This window comes from Gossypium raimondii, chromosome 1 (assembly GCF_025698545.1).
Source record: "Gossypium raimondii isolate GPD5lz chromosome 1, ASM2569854v1, whole genome shotgun sequence".
Lineage (NCBI taxonomy): Eukaryota > Viridiplantae > Streptophyta > Magnoliopsida > Malvales > Malvaceae > Gossypium > Gossypium raimondii.
Genome location: NC_068565.1, coordinates 17,362,950 through 17,389,731, shown reverse-complemented (window position 1 = coordinate 17,389,731; position 26,782 = coordinate 17,362,950). Strand labels below are relative to the sequence as shown.

At 31.5% G+C, this 26,782-nt stretch overlaps 1 long non-coding RNA gene across 1 annotated transcript; it reads left to right on the top strand.

The window, feature by feature from the left end:
• Nucleotides 1-811: 811 nt before the first annotated feature.
• LOC128039647 (uncharacterized) lies at nucleotides 812-26,577 on the top strand. Its single transcript, XR_008194100.1, has 2 exons — nucleotides 812-885; nucleotides 26,328-26,577. It is a non-coding gene; the product is annotated as an uncharacterized LOC128039647 (long non-coding RNA).
• Nucleotides 26,578-26,782: the final 205 nt, after the last annotated feature.

Below are 26,782 nucleotides of genomic sequence, written 5' to 3'. Positions count from 1 at the left end.
TCAATAAAGTACATTCTCTATTACTTTCATATTTTCTTTGTTTTTTATTCTCTCTATTTCTCTTTATTTTATAACACGTTATCAGCACAATGATTCTCTATTTTTTTCAAAATCTTTCGAAGTCATCCCACAGATCAAATTCTTTTCACCTTAAACTTTCACCCTTACAACTTCATCTTCGGGATGTTAAAAGATTTAATCTCAGAATGGATTATGATTCTTGTAATAGCCCAATTTTGGGTCTAGTCGGAACAGTGGTTTTGCGACCACGAATCCGACAAGAAAAAAAAATGTAATGGCCTGAATTTTCAGATGTGTCGGAACGGTGATTTGAGATCACTAAATTCGACAAATGAGTAGAAAATATTATTAATTTAGTGAGTATAAGTTAAATGTTGAGTTAGGAAAATTTTTGAAATAGTGAATAGTGCACTAGAAATAAATATTAAAATAATTAGAATAAAAAAATGAGGTATCGAGACCTTGAAGATCTTAAATCGAGCCATAAATATTTTTATAAATATTTATGGAGTGTTAAAAAGCTAGTATTAAAGTTTCGTTAAGAAATTTTAAAGTTCCGATAATTAATTGAACAAAAAGGACTAAATTATAACAAATGCAAAAATTGTGGGAAATGATTAAATAGCTTAAATGATAAAAGGAAGAGGGCTTAAAAGGAAAATAGACCCAAGGTCTATTTGGGCTGGACGGCAAAGGCAGAAAATCAGGAGAATTAAGGGCAAAATTGGAATATTGCAAAATTTACTTAATAAAGTTAGGACCAAAGTGGAATTATCTAGATTTCTCTTCATTTTTCTGCATTCTCATCAGCTAAAACACCATGGAAGGGTTTCTTCAAGCTGGTTCTTCATATTTTTACTGCAAGTAAGTTCAATTCTTGATCATTTCTTGAAATTTTTGTATTTTTATGACTTTTACAACTAGGCCCACTTGTTGAATTCATTAGTTTTTGATTTTATGAAAGAAGTTGAAAGTTGATATGAATATGTGCTGGAAGTATATGATAATTTATCATGGAATTAGAGCTTTAAATTGTTCATATGCTGATTTTATTGAAAGAATTGAATAGAAAGTGAATGTTTGGGACCTAATAGTAAAAGAGTTTGAAGTTAGAGCTATATGTGGAAATTCTGAATTTCAATAGTTGTGAAATAACTTATAATGTCTAGGTAAAGTATTAATTGAGAGAATTAGATCAATTGAGGGGTTAATTGAGAAAGGACTGAATTGTATAAACTGTGAAATTTGGGGCAAAATGGAAATCAACATTTTGCACTAAAACAGTTTTGGACAGCAGTAGTAGTCTAACTTTGAAAAATCACCAAAAATTGTAGAGATTGAATTAGAGGATGAATAAAATATGGAATTAAAGCTTATTAAGTCTAGTTTCTTATAAAAGAAACGGTGTAAGCAATGGAATTGTAAATCATGAGATATAATGGATTTTGTGAGACAAGGTCAGAATGAATTCGGGTTCCCCTGTTCTGACTTTGGAAAATCATTAAAAATTGTACAAAAACTATTATGAGTTATAATTCATATGGTTAGAATCCTTAATGAGTCTATTTTCATAAGAAATAAACGGAAACATCATCCGAATTCTGTACAGTGAGATAATTAATTTTTAGTGAAGAGTGGTCGGAACTGTTAGACAGCGAAACAGGGGAAACTTTAAAGAATAAACTGTACTATTTTGCTAAACCAAAAATTCTGAAAATTTTATGGTAAGAAGATATGTGAATCTAGTTTCGGGGAAAATTTACGGATCTTAATTTGGAGCTCTGTAGCTCCGGATAAAAATAATTTAGTGACTCTGACTCGGATAAACAGTTTTGAATATACATGTGAGTGAATAGTGAAATTATAGTTAATGTTGTTTAAGTGTATTATACACATTAAGGATGTGGAATGGAGAGGAGGAGGAGGAAAATTGGGAAATGTATGAATGATTTGTGTATAATTGGTCATATGCCTGATTATAATTGATAAACGATAAAATAGAAATGATGCTTATATTTGTGCATTATTGGACATGGTTTAAGCTCATGTGTGAAAATAAAGTTTCATAGTATGTGTGAATAGTATAATTGGTATATGATTGGGCATGAAGTAATGTCATGAATGGTTTATGAATTAACACCTGTTGGTAAATGTGGCACATTAATAAATGTTGTGCTCATCCATGCTTATAATGCTTATGTTATATGTGTATTTGGCTAACATATTTGGTATACATGCTTAGGCTTTGGCCAAGTAGTGGCTGAATTATGTCACGTTAAATTTATAAGTTATGCATTGAAATGTGATTATTGAATAGAAATTGAAATGGTTTGAATTGAATTATTGAATTAAACTGGAACATTGAAATTGGTGATTGATATGGATTTTATTGGAATTGAAACGAGAAAGTGGAAATTGATATGTGAGACCGATCATTGAATCAATTACGAATCTGAATATTGTTATGTATACGGCATTGAACTGTGAAAATCTGAAATAATGAATTCTTGCAATACTATGAAACCGATTGAAATAAGAAATTATAATTGATCTTGAACTAAGATGGAAATTTATCTTGGAAAGTGAATTAAATACCCTATTAACTAGTCGGGCTAGTCGGATATAGTTGGCATGCCATAGGATATGGAAGAGTACGGGTATTTGCCGAAACATCGATTAGGCACTTATGTGCCGACTATCGTTATCTTATCGATTCGGCACTTTGTGTGTCGAAATCGTTATCTTATCATATTATCGACTCGCACTTTGTGTGTCGAATCTTTATCTTATCATTATCGATTCGGCACTTTGTGTGTCGAAATCGTTATCATATCTTATTATGATTCAGCACTTTGTGTGTTGAATACATTCTATCGCTACAATTATCGACATCGTATCTTGGTGTGTTTGGTTGGAACTGTATCCGTCGAGTCCGAGTCAAGTTAATAGGGCAAATGAAATAAAGTTCTTGATAAAACTAAGTCCGAATGATAAGACATATGTGAAAAGTGAAATTTGAAATAAAGAAATAAGAATGATAGTTATATATAATTAGTTGATAATATTAAAAGATTGAATTGTTTATTAGTAGTGATAATTGTAATGAAAAGTATGTGTGTGATTTAATGTCGATAAGGATAAATTTTATGAAATAGATTTTGGTAATATAAAATGATGTAAAATGAGAAGTGAAAATAAAATAATTTGAAATAGCGAAATAATACTTGAATTTAATAGAATAAGTTATTGAATTGAGAATTTCATAAACGTGTTAATTAATGGTATAGTCAATAAACGTTGAATTAAATGGTAATTACATATTAGTGTTAAACTTAGTGGCATTGAATTGTACGTGAATTAAATGAAAATTTGCTAGTGATATGATTTAAATTGTGAGCATGAGAAATTGCAAATTGAATGAAATGGAAATGAAGCATTGAATTGCATGAGTATGTATCGGATCTCATAGGCCATATTTATTAAGACTATAATATTTTGAGGATATATTGTGAAGAGTTATAAAAGCATGTTAATAATTTTGAAGGTTTTAATTTAGATGAAATTTTATAACTCGGTTAAATACGTTTACAAGTGTATGTGTTCTGGTAATGCCTCGTACCCTATTCCGGTGTTGGATACGGGTAAGGGGTGTTACATTTAGTGGTATCAGAGCTACGGTTTAGTCGGTTCTCGGACCAAACGTAACATATGTGAAGTTTGGAAATACATGCCATTATATAACCTATGATAGTGTAATATCTTTCGACTCTGGTGAGATTTATTTTACTCATAAACATGAATGCTTTCTCAACTGAGCTAATTTCGATAATGTTGAAAACGATACTCAAGTATATGAAAAATAAAAATAAAAAAAAAGAAGAACTAAAAGGTCAAATTGAGTAGAACGCAGGAATGAGTACTTTCGTTCAGTGATATGTGATAAATTGACGGAAAATACCATGGTTTGATCATGGCAACATGTGAAAATGTGATTATGTGATTTCCGTGTAAGACCATATTTGGGATATGTCATCGGTAAGTGATATGTGATTCCGTATAAGACCATAGCTGGGCTATGGCATCGGTATGTGATATGTGATTACGTGTAAGACCATAGTTGGACTATGGCATCGAGAAAATGAAGTACTCAATTCCGTAAGACGTTCTCTGATTTGACAAATTGTGGTAAGTGTTAAGCAAATTTTATGTGATAAACCATATTGAACAGTGAAATTGAGCTCATTTACATGAGTCTGTCATTTGAAATTGTGATTGACAGGAAGAATAGTGAATTGCATGCTTATGTATGGATATATGTATTTATCTTAAATACAAGAAAATGATGGTTATTGGTATGGCTATGAAATGAACAAATGGTGAAAACTATAAGACTTAGTTGAATATCTTAAATTGGTACTTGAATGTAATAAAATATTGTCCACACGGGTAGACACACGGGCGTGTGACCCCTATATGTGATAAAATATATGAATGAACTAGGTGGTTATGATGGTATTACATTGATGATGAATGTTAAGTTATTTATTTATGTATTTATGAGAATAAGTTAGAAGCTTTATGACCTCACCCCCTTTATCAGTATTGTTTTATAACGAAATTTTTACGAGAATCATGTTGAATAAACCTATAACTGTAAAGTAAAGAGTTCAGTGGTCAAATAATTAGTAATGCAAACAGAGTTGAGCCTAGTGTAATAGATGAACTTAGTTTTAAAAGAAATATCAGATTGTTAGTGAATAGAATAATGTGAGGTCCGTGATAACAGAATTAGTGAGAGAAATGAAAATGAAGTGGTAAAAATGCCTGTGTGTGACGATTACAATCGAAATGAACACGATGATTTTTTTTTGGATATTCTATATATTCTTTTATTCTCAGAGATATGTGTATAATTGTGCAGTTTCTAATGGACTTCTTATGTTATGAGAATGTTAGTTAAATAAGATGTCGATTTAAAGCCCAGTTGGATTGGCCGGTTTGTGATCGGTTATTGTTCTGTTTTGTATGCATATTTAGAAAGTGTGTTGTTTTGCTGCGATGAAATTCCAGAGCTAAAATATGGTGATTCTGGTGATTTGTATGCTAAAAGAATGTTGAAAGATTGTGTCTTTGAGTTATATGTATTTAAGCATGTCCTTAGCTAAGAGAATAAATTCTGTGCATTCATGAGTATGAAGACAGTTAGTTAGAATGAAAAAAAATTTATATTTCAAAAACTATGATATAGAAATATATTTATTTAAAAAAAATATTTATATATATATATATATATGAGATTAAATTGATTAGTGATTCTGAAAAGTTAGTGAAAGTGTTTCATGAGGGTTGGAAGTAACTTCTTCTGGTAAGATTTTCGGGGACGAAAATCCTTAAAGGGGGGAGAGTTGTAATAGCCCAATTTTGGGTCTAGTCGGAACAGTGGTTTTGGGACCACGAATCCGACGAGAAAAAAAAATGTAATGGCCTGAATTTTCAGATGTGTCGGAACGGTGATTTGAGATCACTAAATTCGACAAATGAGTAGAAAATATTATTAATTTAGTGAGTATAAGTTAAATGTTGAGTTAGGAAAATTTTTGAAATAGTGAATAGTGCACTAGAAATAAATATTAAAATAATTAGAATAAAAAATGAGGTATCGAGACCTCAAGATCTTAAATCGAGCCATAAATATTTTTATAAATATTTATGGAGCGTTAAAAGTTAGTATTAAAGTTTCGTTAAGAAATTTTAAAGTTCGATAATTAATTGAACAAAAGGACTAAATTATAACAAATGCGAAGTTGAAAGTTGATATGAATATGTGCTGGAAGTATATGATAATTTATCATGGAATTAGAGCTTTAAATTGTTCATATGCTGATTTTATTGAAAGAATTGAATAGAAAGTGAATGTTTGGGACCTAATAGTAAAAGAGTTTGAAGTTAGAGCTATATGTGGAAATTCTGAATTTCAATAGTTGTGAAATAACTTATAATGTCTAGGTAAAGTATTAATTGAGAGAATTAGATCAATTGAGGGGTTAATTGAGAAAGGACTGAATTGTATAAACTGTGAAATTTGGGGCAAAATGGAAATCAACATTTTGCACTAAAACAGTTTTGGACAGCAGTAGTAGTCTAACTTTGAAAAATCACCAAAAATTGTAGAGATTGAATTAGAGGATGAATAAAATATGGAATTAAAGCTTATTAAGTCTAGTTTCTTATAAAAGAAACGGTGTAAGCAATGGAATTGTAAATCATGAGATATAATGGATTTTGTGAGACAAGGTCAGAATGAATTCGGGTTCCCCTGTTCTGACTTTGGAAAATCATTAAAAATTGTACAAAAACTATTATGAGTTATAATTCATATGGTTAGAATCCTTAATGAGTCTATTTTCATAAGAAATAAACGGAAACATCATCCGAATTCTGTACAGTGAGATAATTAATTTTTAGTGAAGAGTGGTCGGAACTGTTAGACAGCGAAACAGGGGAAACTTTAAAGAATAAACTGTACTATTTTGCTAAACCAAAAATTCTGAAAATTTTATGGTAAGAAGATATGTAAATCTAGTTTCGGGGAAAATTTACGGATCTTAATTTGGAGCTCTGTAGCTCCGGATAAAAATAATTTAGTGACTCTGACTCGGATAAACAGTTTTGAATATACATGTGAGTGAATAGTGAAATTATAGTTAATGTTGTTTAAGTGTATTATACACATTAAGGATGTGGAATGGAGAGGAGGAGGAGGAAAATTGGGAAATGTATGAATGATTTGTGTATAATTGGTCATATGCCTGATTATAATTGATAAACGATAAAATAGAAATGATGCTTATATTTGTGCATTATTGGACATGGTTTAAGCTCATGTGTGAAAATAAAGTTTCATAGTATGTGTGAATAGTATAATTGGTATATGATTGGGCATGAAGTAATGTCATGAATGGTTTATGAATTAACACCTGTTGGTAAATGTGGCACATTAATAAATGTTGTGCTCATCCATGCTTATAATGCTTATGTTATATGTGTATTTGGCTAACATATTTGGTATACATGCTTAGGCTTTGGCCAAGTAGTGGCTGAATTATGTCACGTTAAATTTATAAGTTATGCATTGAAATGTGATTATTGAATAGAAATTGAAATGGTTTGAATTGAATTATTGAATTAAACTGGAACATTGAAATTGGTGATTGATATGGATTTTATTGGAATTGAAACTGAGAAAGTGGAAATTGATATGTGAGACTGATACTGAACTGAATTACGGAATACTGAATATTGTTATGTATACGGCATTGAACTGTGAAAATACTGAAATAATGAATTACTGCAATACTATGAAACTGATTGAAATAAGAAATTATAATTGATACTGAACTAAGATGGAAATTTATACTGGAAAGTGAATTAAATACCCTATTAACTAGTCGGGCTAGTCGGATATAGTTGGCATGCCATAGGATATGGAAGAGTACGGGGTATTTGCCGGCTTACTGATTAGGCACTTATGTGCCGACTCATCGTTATCTTCGATTCGGCACTTTGTGTGTCGAATCATTATCTTATCGTTATCGACTCGGCACTTTGTGTGTCGAAATCATATCTTATTCTTGTTATCGATTTGGCACTTTGTGTGTCGAATCATCGTTATCATTCATTACTGATTCAGCACTTTGTGTGTTGAATATCATTATCGCTATCAATTATCGATTCATGTATCTTGGTGTGTTTGGTTGGAACTGTATCCGTCGAGTCCGAGTCAAGTTAATAGGGCAAATGAAATAAAGTTCTTGATAAAACTAAGTCCGAATGATAAGACATATGTGAAAAGTGAAATTTGAAATAAAGAAATAAGAATGATAGTTATATATAATTAGTTGATAATATTAAAAGATTGAATTGTTTATTAGTAGTGATAATTGTAATGAAAAGTATGTGTGTGATTTAATGTCGATAAGGATAAATTTTATGAAATAGATTTTGGTAATATAAAATGATGTAAAATGAGAAGTGAAAATAAAATAATTTGAAATAGCGAAATAATACTTGAATTTAATAGAATAAGTTATTGAATTGAGAATTTCATAAACGTGTTAATTAATGGTATAGTCAATAAACGTTGAATTAAATGGTAATTACATATTAGTGTTAAACTTAGTGGCATTGAATTGTACGTGAATTAAATGAAAATTTGCTAGTGATATGATTTAAATTGTGAGCATGAGAAATTGCAAATTGAATGAAATGGAAATGAAGCATTGAATTGCATGAGTATGTATCGGATCTCATAGGCCATATTTATTAAGACTATAATATTTTGAGGATATATTGTGAAGAGTTATAAAAGCATGTTAATAATTTTGAAGGTTTTAATTTAGATGAAATTTTATAACTCGGTTAAATACGTTTACAAGTGTATGTGTTCTGGTAATGCCTCGTACCCTATTCCGGTGTTGGATACGGGTAAGGGGTGTTACATTTAGTGGTATCAGAGCTACGGTTTAGTCGGTTCTCGGACCAAACGTAACATATGTGAAGTTTGGAAATACATGCCATTATATAACCTATGATAGTGTAATATCTTTCGACTCTGGTGAGATTTATTTTACTCATAAACATGAATGCTTTCTCAACTGAGCTAATTTCGATAATGTTGAAAACGATACTCAAGTATATGAAAAATAAAAATAAAAAAAAAGAAGAACTAAAAGGTCAAATTGAGTAGAACGCAGGAATGAGTACTTTCGTTCAGTGATATGTGATAAATTGACGGAAAATACCATGGTTTGATCATGGCAACATGTGAAAATGTGATTATGTGATTTCGTGTAAGACCATATTTGGGATATGTCATCGGTAAGTGATATGTGATTCAGTATAAGACCATAGCTGGGCTATGGCATCGGTATGTGATATGTGATTACGTGTAAGACCATAGTTGGACTATGGCATCGAGAAAATGAAGTACTCAATTCGTAAGACGTTCTCGATTTGACAAATTGTGGTAAGTGTTAAGCAAATTTTATGTGATAAACCATATTGAACAGTGAAATTGAGCTCATTTACATGAGTCTGTCATTTGAAATTGTGATTGACAGGAAGAATAGTGAATTGCATGCTTATGTATGGATATATGTATTTATCTTAAATACAAGAAAATGATGGTTATTGGTATGGCTATGAAATGAACAAATGGTGAAAACTATAAGACTTAGTTGAATATCTTAAATTGGTACTTGAATGTAATAAAATATTGTCCACACGGGTAGACACACGGGCGTGTGACCCCTATATGTGATAAAATATATGAATGAACTAGGTGGTTATGATGGTATTACATTGATGATGAATGTTAAGTTATTTATTTATGTATTTATGAGAATAAGTTAGAAGCTTTATGACCTCACCCCCTTTATCAGTATTGTTTTATAACGAAATTTTTACGAGAATCATGTTGAATAAACCTATAACTGTAAAGTAAAGAGTTCAGTGGTCAAATAATTAGTAATGCAAACAGAGTTGAGCCTAGTGTAATAGATGAACTTAGTTTTAAAAGAAATATCAGATTGTTAGTGAATAGAATAATGTGAGGTCCGTGATAACAGAATTAGTGAGAGAAATGAAAATGAAGTGGTAAAAATGCCTGTGTGTGACGATTACAATCGAAATGAACACGATGATTTTTTTTTGGATATTCTATATATTCTTTTATTCTCAGAGATATGTGTATAATTGTGCAGTTTCTAATGGACTTCTTATGTTATGAGAATGTTAGTTAAATAAGATGTCAGACGAAAGCCCAGTTGGATTGGCCGGTTTGTGATCGGTTATTGTTCTGTTTTGTATGCATATTTAGAAAGTGTGTTGTTTTGCTGCGATGAAATTCCAGAGCTAAAATATGGTGATTCTGGTGATTTGTATGCTAAAAGAATGTTGAAAGATTGTGTCTTTGAGTTATATGTATTTAAGCATGTCCTTAGCTAAGAGAATAAATTCTGTGCATTCATGAGTATGAAGACAGTTAGTTAGAATGAAAAAAAATTTATATTTCAAAAACTATGATATAGAAATATATTTATTTAAAAAAAATATTTATATATATATATATATGAGATTAAATTGATTAGTGATTCTGAAAAGTTAGTGAAAGTGTTTCATGAGGGTTGGAAGTAACTTCTTCTGGTAAGATTTTCGGGGACGAAAATCCTTAAAGGGGGGGAGAGTTGTAATAGCCCAATTTTGGGTCTAGTCGGAACAGTGGTTTTGGGACCACGAATCCGACGAGAAAAAAAAAATGTAATGGCCTGAATTTTCAGATGTGTCGGAACGGTGATTTGAGATCACTAAATTCGACAAATGAGTAGAAAATATTATTAATTTAGTGAGTATAAGTTAAATGTTGAGTTAGGAAAATTTTTGAAATAGTGAATAGTGCACTAGAAATAAATATTAAAATAATTAGAATAAAAAAATGAGGTATCGAGACCTCGAAGATCTTAAATCGAGCCATAAATATTTTTATAAATATTTATGGAGCGTTAAAAGTTAGTATTAAAGTTTCGTTAAGAAATTTTAAAGTTCGATAATTAATTGAACAAAAGGACTAAATTATAACAAATGCGAAGTTGAAAGTTGATATGAATATGTGCTGGAAGTATATGATAATTTATCATGGAATTAGAGCTTTAAATTGTTCATATGCTGATTTTATTGAAAGAATTGAATAGAAAGTGAATGTTTGGGACCTAATAGTAAAAGAGTTTGAAGTTAGAGCTATATGTGGAAATTCTGAATTTCAATAGTTGTGAAATAACTTATAATGTCTAGGTAAAGTATTAATTGAGAGAATTAGATCAATTGAGGGGTTAATTGAGAAAGGACTGAATTGTATAAACTGTGAAATTTGGGGCAAAATGGAAATCAACATTTTGCACTAAAACAGTTTTGGACAGCAGTAGTAGTCTAACTTTGAAAAATCACCAAAAATTGTAGAGATTGAATTAGAGGATGAATAAAATATGGAATTAAAGCTTATTAAGTCTAGTTTCTTATAAAAGAAACGGTGTAAGCAATGGAATTGTAAATCATGAGATATAATGGATTTTGTGAGACAAGGTCAGAATGAATTCGGGTTCCCCTGTTCTGACTTTGGAAAATCATTAAAAATTGTACAAAAACTATTATGAGTTATAATTCATATGGTTAGAATCCTTAATGAGTCTATTTTCATAAGAAATAAACGGAAACATCATCCGAATTCTGTACAGTGAGATAATTAATTTTTAGTGAAGAGTGGTCGGAACTGTTAGACAGCGAAACAGGGGAAACTTTAAAGAATAAACTGTACTATTTTGCTAAACCAAAAATTCTGAAAATTTTATGGTAAGAAGATATGTGAATCTAGTTTCGGGGAAAATTTACGGATCTTAATTTGGAGCTCTGTATCTCCGGATAAAAATAATTTAGTGACTCTGACTCGGATAAACAGTTTTGAATATACATGTGAGTGAATAGTGAAATTATAGTTAATGTTGTTTAAGTGTATTATACACATTAAGGATGTGGAATGGAGAGGAGGAGGAGGAAAATTGGGAAATGTATGAATGATTTGTGTATAATTGGTCATATGCCTGATTATAATTGATAAACGATAAAATAGAAATGATGCTTATATTTGTGCATTATTGGACATGGTTTAAGCTCATGTGTGAAAATAAAGTTTCATAGTATGTGTGAATAGTATAATTGGTATATGATTGGGCATGAAGTAATGTCATGAATGGTTTATGAATTAACACTGTTGGTAAATGTGGCACATTAATAAATGTTGTGCTCATCCATGCTTATAATGCTTATGTTATATGTGTATTTGGCTAACATATTTGGTATACATGCTTAGGCTTTGGCCAAGTAGTGGCTGAATTATGTCACGTTAAATTTATAAGTTATGCATTGAAATGTGATTATTGAATAGAAATTGAAATGGTTTGAATTGAATTATTGAATTAAACTGGAACATTGAAATTGGTGATTGATATGGATTTTATTGGAATTGAAACTGAGAAAGTGGAAATTGATATGTGAGACCGACATCGAATCAATTACGAATCTTGAATATTGTTATGTATACGGCATTGAACTGTGAAAATACTGAAATAATGAATTATCGCAATACTATGAAACCGATTGAAATAAGAAATTATAATTGATCTTGAACTAAGATGGAAATTTATATTGAAAGTGAATTAAATACCCTATTAACTAGTCGGGCTAGTCGGATATAGTTGGCATGCCATAGGATATGGAAGAGCACGGGTATTTGCCGGCTTATCGATTAGGCACTTATGTGCCGACTCATCGTTATTCATTGATTCGCACTTTGTGTGTCGAATCATCGTTATCTTATTCTTATCGACTCGGCACTTTGTGTGTCGAATCATCGTTATCATTATTGTTATCGATTCGCACTTTGTGTGTCGAATATCGTTATCATATCTTTATGATTCAGCACTTTGTGTGTTGAATATCTCTATCGCTATGCTATCGACATCGATGTATCTTGGTGTGTTTGGTTGGAACTGTATCCGTCGAGTCCGAGTCAAGTTAATAGGGCAAATGAAATAAAGTTACTTGATAAAACTAAGTCCGAATGATAAGACATATGTGAAAAGTGAAATTTGAAATAAAGAAATATGAATGATAGTTATATATAATTAGTTGATAATATTAAAAGATTGAATTGTTTATTAGTAGTGATAATTGTAATGAAAAGTATGTGTGTGATTTAATGTCGATAAGGATAAATTTTATGAAATAGATTTTGGTAATATAAAATGATGTAAAATGAGAAGTGAAAATAAAATAATTTGAAATAGCGAAATAATACTTGAATTTAATAGAATAAGTTATTGAATTGAGAATTTCATAAACGTGTTAATGAATGGTATAGTCAATAAACGTTGAATTAAATGGTAATTACATATTAGTGTTAAACTTAGTGGCATTGAATTGTACGTGAATTAAATGAAAATTTGCTAGTGATATGATTTAAATTGTGAGCATGAGAAATTGCAAATTGAATGAAATGGAAATGAAGCATTGAATTGCATGAGTATGTATCGGATCTCATAGGCCATATTTATTAAGACTATAATATTTTGAGGATATATTGTGAAGAGTTATAAAAGCATGTTAATAATTTTGAAGGTTTTAATTTAGATGAAATTTTATAACTCGGTTAAATACGTTTACAAGTGTATGTGTTCTGGTAATGCCTCGTACCCTATTCCGGTGTTGGATACGGGTAAGGGGTGTTACAATTCTTATTCATGATCTTTGATTTATTGTACAAGCATGGGTAAAGTATAGATTTATTGTACAACTTCATTTTTTTTTTGAATTAAGGTATGACTACTATTAATTTTTATTTAACATAAATTTTACATTCGATGGTATTTGATTTTTGCCTTTCTAGGTTTAATTTTTTATGTAAAAGACATAATTGTTGATTAGATATATTTACTATTAATATATAGTATGTTTTCTCTATCATTTTTTTGGTAAATCATTTTTTGAAGTTATTTTTAATTAAGTTATATTATGCATAATTTAGATGTTTTATTATTAAATTCTTTTTATTTTTATTAAATATTCTTAAAATTTTAATTATGATGGAGAGTGTTATTAACCTACCATTGTTGATTAAAGGGAAATTTGATAGGATCTATTGAGTCTTATTAACTTGCTAATGCTGAATGATTGTATCATATCTTTTAAATTGAACTTATAAATATTTTATTAGAGCAAGATAAGATTTTATAACATATATGTGATATTGAAATTTTGTATAATGTGTATCGAATAATTTTCAAGCATCGTACATGAAAATTTTGATTATTTATTAAATGAATTTTACTATTAGATTATAAATGTTATTACGAAAACAAAATTGTTTTACTACTTGTAATAGTGCTCGTGATAATAGTCAATGTGATGACGATGATGTTAAAAATCTTTAGGTATATTTTACTATGTTTTATTTATTATATCATGTTTTTTTTATAATTGGAGACTAATCATGACAACATGAATAGATAGATTTTGATTTGAAATCTCACAAATGTTTGCGATGGTGATTATGAAATAAAGAATATAAACATAAATAAAATAAAAGATATACTTATGGACAACTAAAACTGGAAACATAGTAATAAATAAGACAACAATGAGAGTTCTCAAGATAACTTTTTAAAGGGTAAAGGTAACTTATGTTATCAATGTGATATGAAAGATTATTAGTCACATATGTGGTGTATGCAAAAATATTTTGTTTCATTAATATTCTTTAAGGAAGGATATGAGAATGTAGCAATGAACTTTATCATTACAGATAGAAAATATTTATCTTATTTGGTACTGAAATAAACAAATATATTCTAATATTTGATAGTACAAAATTAGTTGAAAGCTTCAAAAGAGCTAATATATAAATATCTAAAAAGCACCAAGTTTGTGATGGTTAATGCATTAGTTTTAAAATATATTCATAATGGATCTCATATTGAGATTGTGAATGAGGAAAAATATTATATTTCATATGAATCAAAAGAGGATTGAGTTATTTATATTTTGAATTAAACTCGGGACCTCTGGCACTCTAAGCGAGAATCATATCATTAGACTAAATGCTATATATTTGAATATTTTGACATATTTCCTGAAGCGAAAATTACATAAAATTGTTTGAAAATTATATTTATTTATTAATTTAGTGGCACTATAGACTTCACATTGATTTAGACATTTTCAGTAGTAGATGTCTCAATAGTATTTATATGTGGATACAAATTAAAAGAATGATAATAAAATTATCAATTGTCAAAATTTATATTTACATTATTAGTACAATTGAAAAACATGTTAAAGTAAACAAGAAGTTTACTAATACAAACACATTTACTACTTGGCGTGACCAGTTAGACCATCTTGGATCATATATGATGCGAAAATTAATTGAGAACTCATATGAATATTCATTAAAGGACCAGAAGATTCTTTAATTTAAAGAATTCTCATTTGTTGTTTGTTCTCAATGAAAATTGATTCTTAGAAACTCAGTAGCTAAAGTTGAGATTTAATGTCTTGCATTTTTGAAATAAATATGGGCTCATTCATCCACCATGTGGATGATTTTGATATTATATGATTATGGTAGATGCATCTACAAAATAATCACGTATGTGTTATCAACTTGCAACCTGTTGTTTGCAAGATTGCTTGTTTAAATAATTAATTTCATATCATGCAATTAAGACAATTCGTCTTGCTAATACTGATGAGTTTATATCTCAGTCTTTTATTGATTGAGTTTGAAAAACTTTTGTAAAAGTTTGTTATTCATGCGCATAATGATTTAGAGAAATTATTGATTGAACGCCTCTGGTTAATATCTAAACCGTTACTTATGAGAACAATACTTCCTATTTTAGCATGAGATTGTATTGATTTACATGTTGTACGCATCAAGCCAATAAATTATAAATACTACCAATTACAATTGATTTTTGGTCAAGAGCCAAATATTTCCCATCTTACAATTTTTGGATGTGCGGTATGTGTTCCAACTGCTCCACCACAACGCACAAAGATGGGTCGTAATAAAAGATTGAGAATATATATTTATATGATTCTCTTTATAATATTTTTGAGCTATTAATTCATGATTTAATTATGACATGAGTTGTCAGTTTTCCCAACATTAAGGGGAGACGATAAAAAGCTGGATTAATAAAGTACTTGAAATGAATTATCAATGTCTAAGATCCTCATACAAAGTAATGTGAACCTGAAGTTCAACAGATAATTCATTTTACAAATCAACTGTCAAATTCATTAAATCTCACATACCAATTGAAAATGCTCCAATACAAATTGATGTCCTAATAGGGCAAACTGTGGGTGCAAAAGAAAATAATCTGTGCCTGAAGCATGGAAGACCGCTCGGTTCCAAAGATAAAAATCCTTGTAAAAGAAAAAAAAGTAAACATTTAAGATGGTCATATAGTAGAGGCAAGGGTTCCTAAAGAGACCCATGACATAACTAATTATAAAACTCAAGAAGAGATTTAGGTACCTAAAAGTGAAAAAGAAAATGATGAAAATAAAGAGATATCGATAAGTTATGTCAATACGAGAAAAAGATGAAACCAAAAAAAAAATGTAGTTGTCAACAACAATTTTGCTTATAATGTTGTTATTGAAATAACAAAAGAAAATGAGGATCTTGAGCCTAAATCAACTGAGGAATGTAAAAATAGAAAAGATAGGCAAAAATAGATAGATGCAATTCAAGCATAATTGAATTCACTTTCTAAACGTGAAGTTTTTAGACCTGTAGTCCAAACACATGAAGGTGTAAAGCCGATAGGTTATAAATGGGTATTTGTGTGAAAACGAAATGAAATTGATGAAGTCGTAAGATATAAAGCTCGCCTTGTAGCACAAGGATTTTCGCAAAGGCCGGACATTAATTATGAAGAGACATATTCTCTTGTGGTGGATACAATCACGTTTAGATATCTTATTAGTCTGGCAGTACATGAAAAACTTGACATCCATCTAATTGATGTCATTACATCCTATTTATATGGAACACTTGATAGTGAAACTTATATGAAAATCCCTGAAGGATTTTAAATCCCAAAAGGATATAGAGTTTCTCACAAAAATTGCTCGATCAGATTAAAGTAAAGTTTATATGGATTAAAACAATCTGGACGTACATGGTACAATTGTCTTAGTGAATAATTGTTCAAAGAAGGTTACAAAAATGATCCAATTTGTCCATGTGTCTTTATAAAAAGCTTTGGATTAGATTTTGTGATAATTGTGTTTATGTTGATAATCTAAATATTATTGGAACTCCTGAAGAGCTTCAAAATATAATAAATTGTTTAGAGAAAGAATTTGAGACGAAAGATTTTGGAAAAATAAAATTTTATCTTTACTTAAAAATCGAGCATTTAAAAAATGAAATTCATGTTCATTAATCAGCTTATACGGAAAAGATATTAAAGAAATTTCACATGGATAAAACACACCCATTAAGCACTCCGATGGTTGTACGATTATTAGATGTGAATAAAGGTTAATTTCATCCTTGTGAGGATGGTGAAGAGTTTCTTGGTCCTAAAGTACTATATTTAAGTGTTAAAGGGGTATTGATATATCTTGCAAACAACACAAGACTTGATATTGCTTTCGCTATAAACTTGTTAACAAGATTTAGTTCTTCTCCAACACGTAGACATTAGAATGGAATTAAACAAATAATTAAATATTTCAAAGAGACTATTGATATGGGGTTATTTTATTCAAATGATTCAAAATCCTTATTAGTCGGCTATGCTGGTGCTGGATACTTATTGTATTCACATAAAGAGTGATCTCAAATAGGATATTTATTCACATGTGGGGGTACTGCCATATCATGGCGTTCAACAAAGCAAACATTAACTACTGCTTCTTGGTGGTCACTAAACTAACTATAATTACGACAAAGGCAAGTGCACCTATTGAACAATAGTAAAGTTATGGTGAGTAGGGAATATCGTATCCACGAGGACTAAAAGTACTAGTAACTACTATTTTTCTATTATTTAGCCGATAAATTGGGATGATTGTTCTAATCTAAATTTACTAATCTAAATTAACTAAGAACGCGACAGAGAATAAATTAGGAAAATATTTGAAGATAGCCAAAGAGAAAGAAAATACCTAGGAAAGAATCCACCTAGACTTCACTTATTATTTCGAATATGAGTTAAATAATTTATTCACTTGTGTCTTGATCCGTAAAAATTCCTAAATTATGTTAATATCTCTTTCGAGAGTAAGAACAACTGAGTCTAGGTTAATTAATCGAAATCTCTTTCTAATTAAACCCCCTATTGTCGCATTAACTTGATCTATGGATTCCTCTATTAGATTTGACTCTAACCCGGTAGATTTATGTCGTCATATTTCTAGGATTTCATGCAACTCTACCCAGTTATGCTAGATCTACTTTTAAATAGGGACTTTTGCTCCACTGAAATAAGAACATTAAACATGAATTAATATCCCTAAAATATTAAAGCACGAAATAAGTATACATAATTGAGAGCAAGAATCAAGTATTTATCATGTAATTCAGAAATCAAATAATAAGATTCATCATAGGTTTCATCATCCGTAGGTATCTAGGGGATTTAGTTCATAATCTGAAAAGAAAACATCTCGAAGTCAGAAAAACTACAAGACATAAAGAAATTCAAATAAACTTTGGATGAAGTTAAAAGGAGATCTTCAATCTTGAAGGAGATCCGCTTCTGAGTTGGCTCTGATGGTGTTCTTCGAGTAATTTTTCAATCTTCTCTACGTGCCCCCTTAGATATTTTTCTAATTGATATTTATAGACTTTAGAATGCTTAAAAAGCCTAAAAATTGGGTTTTTCCACATGTTCTGGAAGCAGGGTGTGAAATCGACACGGGCTGACACATGGGTGTGTGGCCAACTCTTGTGGCCCACACGAGCATGTGGCCAGCCCATGTGGAAATGCTTAGGTCGTGTGGATGCTAAAAATAGCTCTTTTTACTCGATTTTGGCTTGTTCTTTTGTTTGTTTCGCTCCCCTATGCTCACATAAGTATAGAAACATGAATTTAAAGGATTAGGAGCATCAAATTCACTAATTTACATCATTAATCATCCAAAAATACATTAAGAATGGGATTAAAATATGTTACTTTTATAGCTTCTCAAATATCCCCACACTTAAGCGTTTGCTTATCCTCAAGCAAAATCCTCAACTGACAATTAAAATTAATCTTTCTCAACTTATAATTCTCATCAATAATGTTTTGTCATAATTCACAAATAATCATACATTGATAATTCAACTAAAAGAGCACTAAAGATTCAAATAGTCCAAGTCAAACATTTTTAAAGCATGAAAACATAGGTATTTCCTCTTATCGAAGTAATTACCTTTAATTCAAAATCGACAAGAATCAACATCCTTACTAAAGATTTACTCAAATCACTCAAAGTGTTTAAGGTCCAAAAATAAGCACTATATAGTCAAACCTAAAAAGTCATTACCATAGGCTTGCATAAAAATCAAATCTCCACCACTATAAAATGACATGATGCACAAATCAAAAGGTCTTTAAGAGGTTGTAATGAGGCTTAGGTTAAAGGCTATGGAGAAAGGCTGAAAAAATTAGTTAAAATCGAGATTGAATTGATAAATTACCAAATTAAAAAAAACACAAATGCTGAATTAAAAACAATTACATCAATCGAAAACTATTCAAGAATAACATGAGCTTCTTCTCAAAATATGAATTTAACTGTTCAAGCTCAATTAACATAGAACTAAGTAATAATCAATATATATGTAAATATATATATATTTGAGAACAATAAGAAATAACTCAGTAAATGAAACAAAGGAGCATAGTTAGGTAACTAACCAAATCAAATCTCGACAAAAAGGGAGTCAATAAAACGGGAAAAATTCTCATCAAATAAAAAAATGAGTTATGGGTTAACATTAATGGGTAAATCAAAAAATGTCGTGTTAGGCTCAAAGGGGTTCTCTAAGGGTTAATTATGTAAGTAGGCTTTTTATGGAATAAGTGGGTTAAAACCTAAGTGCCTCTATCATCTCAATATATCAACTCAAAGGTGTGGTCTCGACATGCATAATCGAAGCAAGTTCTAGAATAACAAACCAAATTGACACACTCATAACCAATAATAAAATGAGCAAGAAAATTGTATGCTTTAAAGGCTCAAAATCTCACAAAAAATTATGGTTTTGATGTCAAACTTGTAAATTTAAAACTTCAAGATAATACATCAATTCAGGGAAACAACCTAAAATTTTTAATTTTGAAAATAAACTTATCATGTTTGATTCTCTCATGTCTTAAATTTTAAACAATCAATGCATAAATACCTATGAATTTAATCCAAAACACATCAATAAAAACCACAAATTGATAAAAAAATTTCGATAGAAGTATGAGAAAATTACTTAAATACGAGACATAATTCAGAATTTTCTAATAATTATACAAATAACCTTCCTACACTTATGATGTACATTGTCCTTAATGTACAAACAAATATAATCACAATATAAACAAAATAGTACAAAAGAGGGAGAAAACTAAAACTTGCCTGAATTTTGGATGAAATCCCCAGAATAGTGAAAAGTGAAATTGTAGTGAAATCTAAATGTAATGCATGATTCCAAGCACACTACTAAGAAAATAAACACAAGTGAAGAAGATTAAGGGATTAAAACTCGATTAGGAACAACCATGAAAATAAAATTATAGTTTAACATATAAAAATGAAATAAGTCTAAGAAAATAAAAATAAAAATAAACATAAACATAAAAATAAAAATAAAAATAAAAATAAAATAAAACAAATGGACTCAATAGTCCTCATCATCAGACGCATCGGTGTCATGAATCATTGGCGTTGAGGAGGAGATATGGAAATGCTGACAGATCTGCTGTAATGTCGCATCAATACTGTCGAACCTCTGAAAGCAGTGCTGCTCGAAGCGAGTGAACTGCTTAGAGAGGTCCACTAAAGTAGCAGCAGAAGACACAGGACGATGACTCGAAGGTGGAGACTGAGGTGGGTCCTCGTGATGGAAGGGGACATTATCAGTGAAGTTCTTGAGTTTATTCTAAGAGTCAGAATGAACTAATCAGTACTGATAAGGATCTGCTCCACGACGCCGCTCGATCATTCTCATATGGATCATGCTCGAGATTCCTTATGGGGACATCTGGCTGACGAGTGTAAGTGTAGAGGACAGCTCCAGTGTGTCAAGGAGACTGAAGTGTCGAGCAAGTCGAGTCACAAAAGGGCCTCAACAGATGGGACCCTTCCTATGGTGATCAATCTGATGGCGGAAGGCTAAGGCGATGAAATATGCCAAATCAAATATATGTCCGGTGGCTATGCTCTATAGAAAATAAGCATCAGTAATACTGACGACTTTGGTGCTTTCTCTCCTACCAGTCAAAGTGTGAGCTAAAAGGGCATGAAGATACCGTAAGGCTGGAGAGAGAGAAGTCACCTTTGAGCGACTTGCATTATAAAGTGTTCTACTCCCCGTGAGATCTGTCCAACAACTAGTTGGAAAGTGGTGGATGTTTCGATATAGGCGGAAGAAGTTCTCGATACTCATAAACTCCCCAATGTAGAGTCCCATAACAGCACCAAACTTGGGGACACTCATATGGTGCACCAAGCCACAGAGTCAGAAAGTGATGGTGTCTGACGCATCATGAGTCGCCATCATGTGCTGAAGAGTAAATGTCGAGCAAAACTCCAACGTCAGCTCCATGTATGTGGGCTCGATAATATAGAAAAATCGGTCCCATGGAGCTATAGTAATAAAGGCACACACATGATCAGCTAGATGGACTTGCTCCAACACGGCCCAATCAATACATCAGCCTAGGCCGAGTGGTCGCACTCGAAGGAGTTGAAATAAATCCTCTTAGGGGATTGCCGAAAATAAGAGATAAGGGTGGCGAGCCTCGGCAGAGGCACTTAAGGAGGAGGTCGCACCAGGGGTCATCCTCTTTTTCAATGCGGGGACGGCGATCATAGATTTTCCATGTGTGTTCGTCATAATGAATCTACAATAAAACAATCAAATAAATTAAATGAACGAATCAACATAATAGATGCATGCGAATAAGAAAGAAAAATCTAAGTGGAGTTCAACAATTAGACTAAGAGACATATTGGCTTGGAACATAATAAAACTAATAATCGAAAGTTACTACCAAACAAAAACCTAGTAAGAATAAATAAAGCTAATAATGATCAAAATAAAAATGAAGAAGCAAGACTAGTAAGAAGAAAATAGAACAAAATAAAATCAACTAAAATAAATTACATGCATAATACTGCTTAATGAAAAATAAAAAATAAAAAATAAATCAAATCAAATCAAAACAAAAAGTAAAAATGTCCGAACTCAAGAAGAAACACAAAATTAACAAGAAAGAAATTGAATAAACAATAATAAATAAAGAAATAAATAAAATAAGTAAAACTAATAAAAATAAAATAATTAGAATAAATAAATAAATAATAATCTAATAATAGAATAATAATAAGAAAAGAAAAAGAACAAGGGAGAAGAAAAGAGGACTGACGGCAGCGGTGGTAGGGGTCGAAGGGAGGAAAGGAGAAGGGGAAGGGTCTGGCTTGGTCGGCAAGAGGGTGGAGGTCGGTTGGGGCTGGTCTAGAACGGGATAAGAATGGGAGAAAGGAAAATAAATGGAAAGGAAGGGCGAAGGATTTAGGGGCGTGGGGTGGTTCGAAGGCGACGGTGGCTGGAAAGATGGGGAGATTTGGTCGGCGGCGACTATGGCTAAGGGGTTTGGGAAAGATGACAAAATAGAGAAAATGAAAAGGGAATTGGGGTTTTTAATGGTGACATGATCGTGTGAGGCCCGTATGCGTTTTTAAAAATGTAGACCCAGTCTTCGCATGGCCTTGGACATGCTGTGTGTTAAGGCCGTATAGAACACATGACCGTATCGCACAGTCGTGTGCAACCTCCTTCGCTTCTCTCACACCCGTGTGAACTCCCACACGCCCGTGAGGCTTAGCCTTCTCTCACACACGGTCGTGTGTCTTGCCTGTGTAACTCTCTGACTTGATTTTTAAATGAAAAAAATAGCTCTAGGTTTCACACAGCCTAGGACACGCCTTTGTGTCCAAGCCATGTAACTCACTGTCGATTTCCTTAAAATTTTAAAACTAAGTCTTAAGATCCACACGACCAAGGACTCGCCCGTGTGTCCAGGCTGTGTAACTCACTGTCGAAACCATTTTAGTGTACACAGCCTTGGACATGCCCGTGTGTTCAGGCTGTGTGGGTTAAAAACAGTTTTTTTTCAAAATTAATTAATTTAAAATAACATGAGATAAAATTAAGAAAATTAGCAGTGTTAACTCTCGGGTTGCCTCCCGAGAAGCGTTTATTTAAAGTTTAAGCTCGATTTATCTCGTATTCGCACGGTCACAGTGTTTCGTGGAGTTGAAACTCAATTTTCTTGCTGTCAATTCTATTATCAAAATAAAGTTTGAGTCGAGTAATATTTACCTGAAAAGTGTCAAAGTCAGAATGATTTACCTCGACTGTACTGTTTGGGAAGACATTTAGTACCATAAAAGGAGTTGCTCCGTTTGTATTAAGCTTTTAAGTGGCAATTCGAGGATCTGTTTTATCTAATAGTACTTTGTCTCCAACCTTAATTTGGTGTGTTCCATCCACATGCTCATTATGGTGTAGCTTTGGTTCTGCATTGTGTATTCTCGGTTTCTCCTTGACATGTGTCCGCCATTCATCTAGTTCATTGATATGTAGCATTTGTTCTTCATTAGTCATTTTGTTTTTATCACATGGACTGGAATGTGGCTCCATCACATTTTTCCTAGGGATTTCTTGCAAAGAAATTTGAGCCACAAGGTTACTAATATTAACAGAACTCGAATAATCATCTCAATCACTAATTGTCTTAACAGAATCACGAGCTTGGAGTGTAATCATTTCGTCACCTACACAGAGTATTAATTCACCTGTACCGACATCTATAATAGTTCTGGCAGTTGCTAAAAAGGGCCGACCTAGAATCAAAGGTACGTCGCTATCCTCATCCATATCTAAAACAATGAAATCAACTGGGAATATGAATTTATCAATTTTTACAAGTACATATTCAATAATACCCCTAGTTTGTTTGGGTTTCCCAAGACCTAATTGTTTAAACATTTTATAGGGCATGACATTAATACTCACCCCTAAACCAGCCAAAACATTATTAACCTTTAAACTACCAATTAAACAAGGAATAGTAAAACTCCCTAGATCTTTCAATTTTTTGGGCATTTTATCTTGCAAAATAGCTGAGCAAACTACGTTTAAAAATTTAACAGAATTGGGCATCTGCGAAAGAGCTTCAATAAACGATAAGTTAATATGTAATTTTTTCAAAAGTTTAAGAAATTTACCAACTTATTCGTTTGTGTGGTCTTTCTTTGTCGCCTTAGGATATGGCACTTGAGGTTTATAATCTTTACTAACCGATTTTTGTTCATTTTGGCTTACCTCAACCTCACCTTTACTTACTACACTTTCTTGCCTCAGTTCTAGCTCAGATTCAACTAACCCTTCTTCATCTCGAAAAGTAATTTCATGAAGCTGCTCTCTTGGGTTAGTTTCGGTGTTGCTAGGCAAGCAACCTTGTGGTCGTTCTAAAATCAACTTCGCAAGTTGACCGATTTGGTTCTCGAGCCCTTGAACTGACACTTGTTGATTTTTAAGCGTTGTTTCGGTGTTTTAGAAGCGGGTTTCTAACACCGAAATAAAATTCGTCAACATCTCCTCAAGGTTCAGCTTTATCTCTTGTTGGTAAGGTGGTTGAAAGCCTGGATGGGGTTGTGGTCCTTGGTTTCCTTGACCACCCCAAGAGAAATTGGGATGGTTCCTCGAACCTGCATTATAAGTGTTACTGTAAGGATTATTCTGAGGTCTAGAATTATTACTCATATAGTTGATTTCTTTGTTCTCTGTGTTAAGACCGTTGGGTAAATATTCTAGATTGTTTATTCCTCCTCCATTTGCATCGCATTCCATCACCGAATGTACCTGTGTAGAAACACATAAACCATCAATTTTCTTATTTAATTGTTCTACCTGATTTGATAATAGTGTGACTGCATCTAGATTAAAAACACCGGCTGCTCTATTAGCCTTCATCCTCATGACTTACAACTGATAATTATTTAGTGACATCTCTTCTATAAACTAATAAGCCACTTCATGTAATGACCCAAATTCAAGGCTATCGGAATAGTGGTTTCGTAACCACAAATCTGATTTAAAGAGAAATTTATTTTAATATTTTTGCATAAATATTGATATGATAGGAAAATCGTATGAAAATATCGATAGAAAAATTTTATCGATTTAGTGGTTAGTTAGAAAAGAAATTATTAAAGAAATTAGGTAAAAACAAGGTATCGAGACCTCAATCTTGTAAAATCGAGTTGGAAATATTTTTATAAATATTTATGAAATGTTAGTAATATGGTATTAAAATTTCGTTAGAAAATTTTAATGTTTGGGTAGTCAATTAAGTAAAAGGGACTAAATTGAAAAAGGTGTAAAAGTTACTAGAAGGATTAAATAGCTCAATTGTTAAATGAGGAGGGCATAAATTGTAAATAAGCCTAAAAGAGATATTATTAACATGAAATGTAGTAGATTAATGATTAAATTTATTTATTTAGATCTAGAAAATTCAAATACGAAGCTAGATCGAGGAAAAGAAAAAGTTCGGGATTAGTAGATTTTTTTGTTTACGAACAAGTATCGAGGTAAGTTCGTGTAATTGGAATTATATTCTTAAATGCTTGACATGTATGTTATTGATGTGAATATGATTTGAATGTTCACTGTATGTAAATTGATGAAATATTGATATATTTGATAAAAAGGAGAAGAAATCCTGGTTGAATGGAAGGAAAATTCGATGGATCTTTGAAAAGGAATTGACAGTAAAAAGGATCTAGCCCGGACGAGTGATCCTATCCTGATATAGCCCTCCCGAAGAATATGTGGAAAATGGAATTAGCCCAAACGGGTAATCCGAATTAGGGTCTGAATTTAGCTTGGACTGGTAATTCAGATCCAAGCTCATTAGAGTAATTCTCGTTGCAGGGGATTTAGCCTGGACTGGTAATCCCGACAATACTCTATGATTTTATATTACAGGGGATTTAGCCTGGAATGGTAATCCCGCTATAAGGATGAGGTTCGCGGGAGTGTGCTCTCTGAAACGGAAATGTGCGCACATGAATATGAATTGACGGACCCGGATTTGTACACTAAAGTGTACCTCTAAAAATCCATCGAAATTCCAAGTAGTTCAACGGGATAAATATGGAAAAATAACAAGGGAATGGAAATTATGGAATTGATGAGCTCATCAATCATGGTATAAATTATTGATACATGGAAATTATTAGACTAATTTGAATGTTGAGTTTGTGCATGATAGGGGAATAATGTATGGAATGGTGTATGAATGTTTATTGCATTGTATTGAAAATATTAGGTAAGTATAATTCTTGTTGCATGAACTTACTAAGCAAAAAGTGCTTACCCTGTTTCTTTTTCCCCTGTTTTGTAGTGTTAAGAGCTCGAAGGTCGGATTCGGTCAGAGACGTATCACACTATCAATCTCAAGATCTCGGTATATAAAGAAACTTTAATTTGGAAATCAATGGCATGTATAAGCTAGTAAAGTAAATGTTAATGTGAAATGAATGTATGGTTAGTCATTGGTATGGCTAACAAATTTTGGTTTTGTTATGTGATGAGGTTATCTTATGAATACGTTAAATCTATCTTGAAAATATGTTGAAATTGATTGGTTGTGTTGGATTGGTCTCGATTTAAAATTGCAAGGAAGATTAGATACTTGTAAAAAGGGTCATATTGAATTTAAAAAAAAAACTTTGAGATTTTGTGAAAATTTTATTTGGTAAAATTTGGTAATGCCTCATACCCTATTTCGGCGACGAATACGGGTAGGGGGTATTACACTTCAGGTGTCTTATTTTTCAGGGTACAACTGGCTACTAC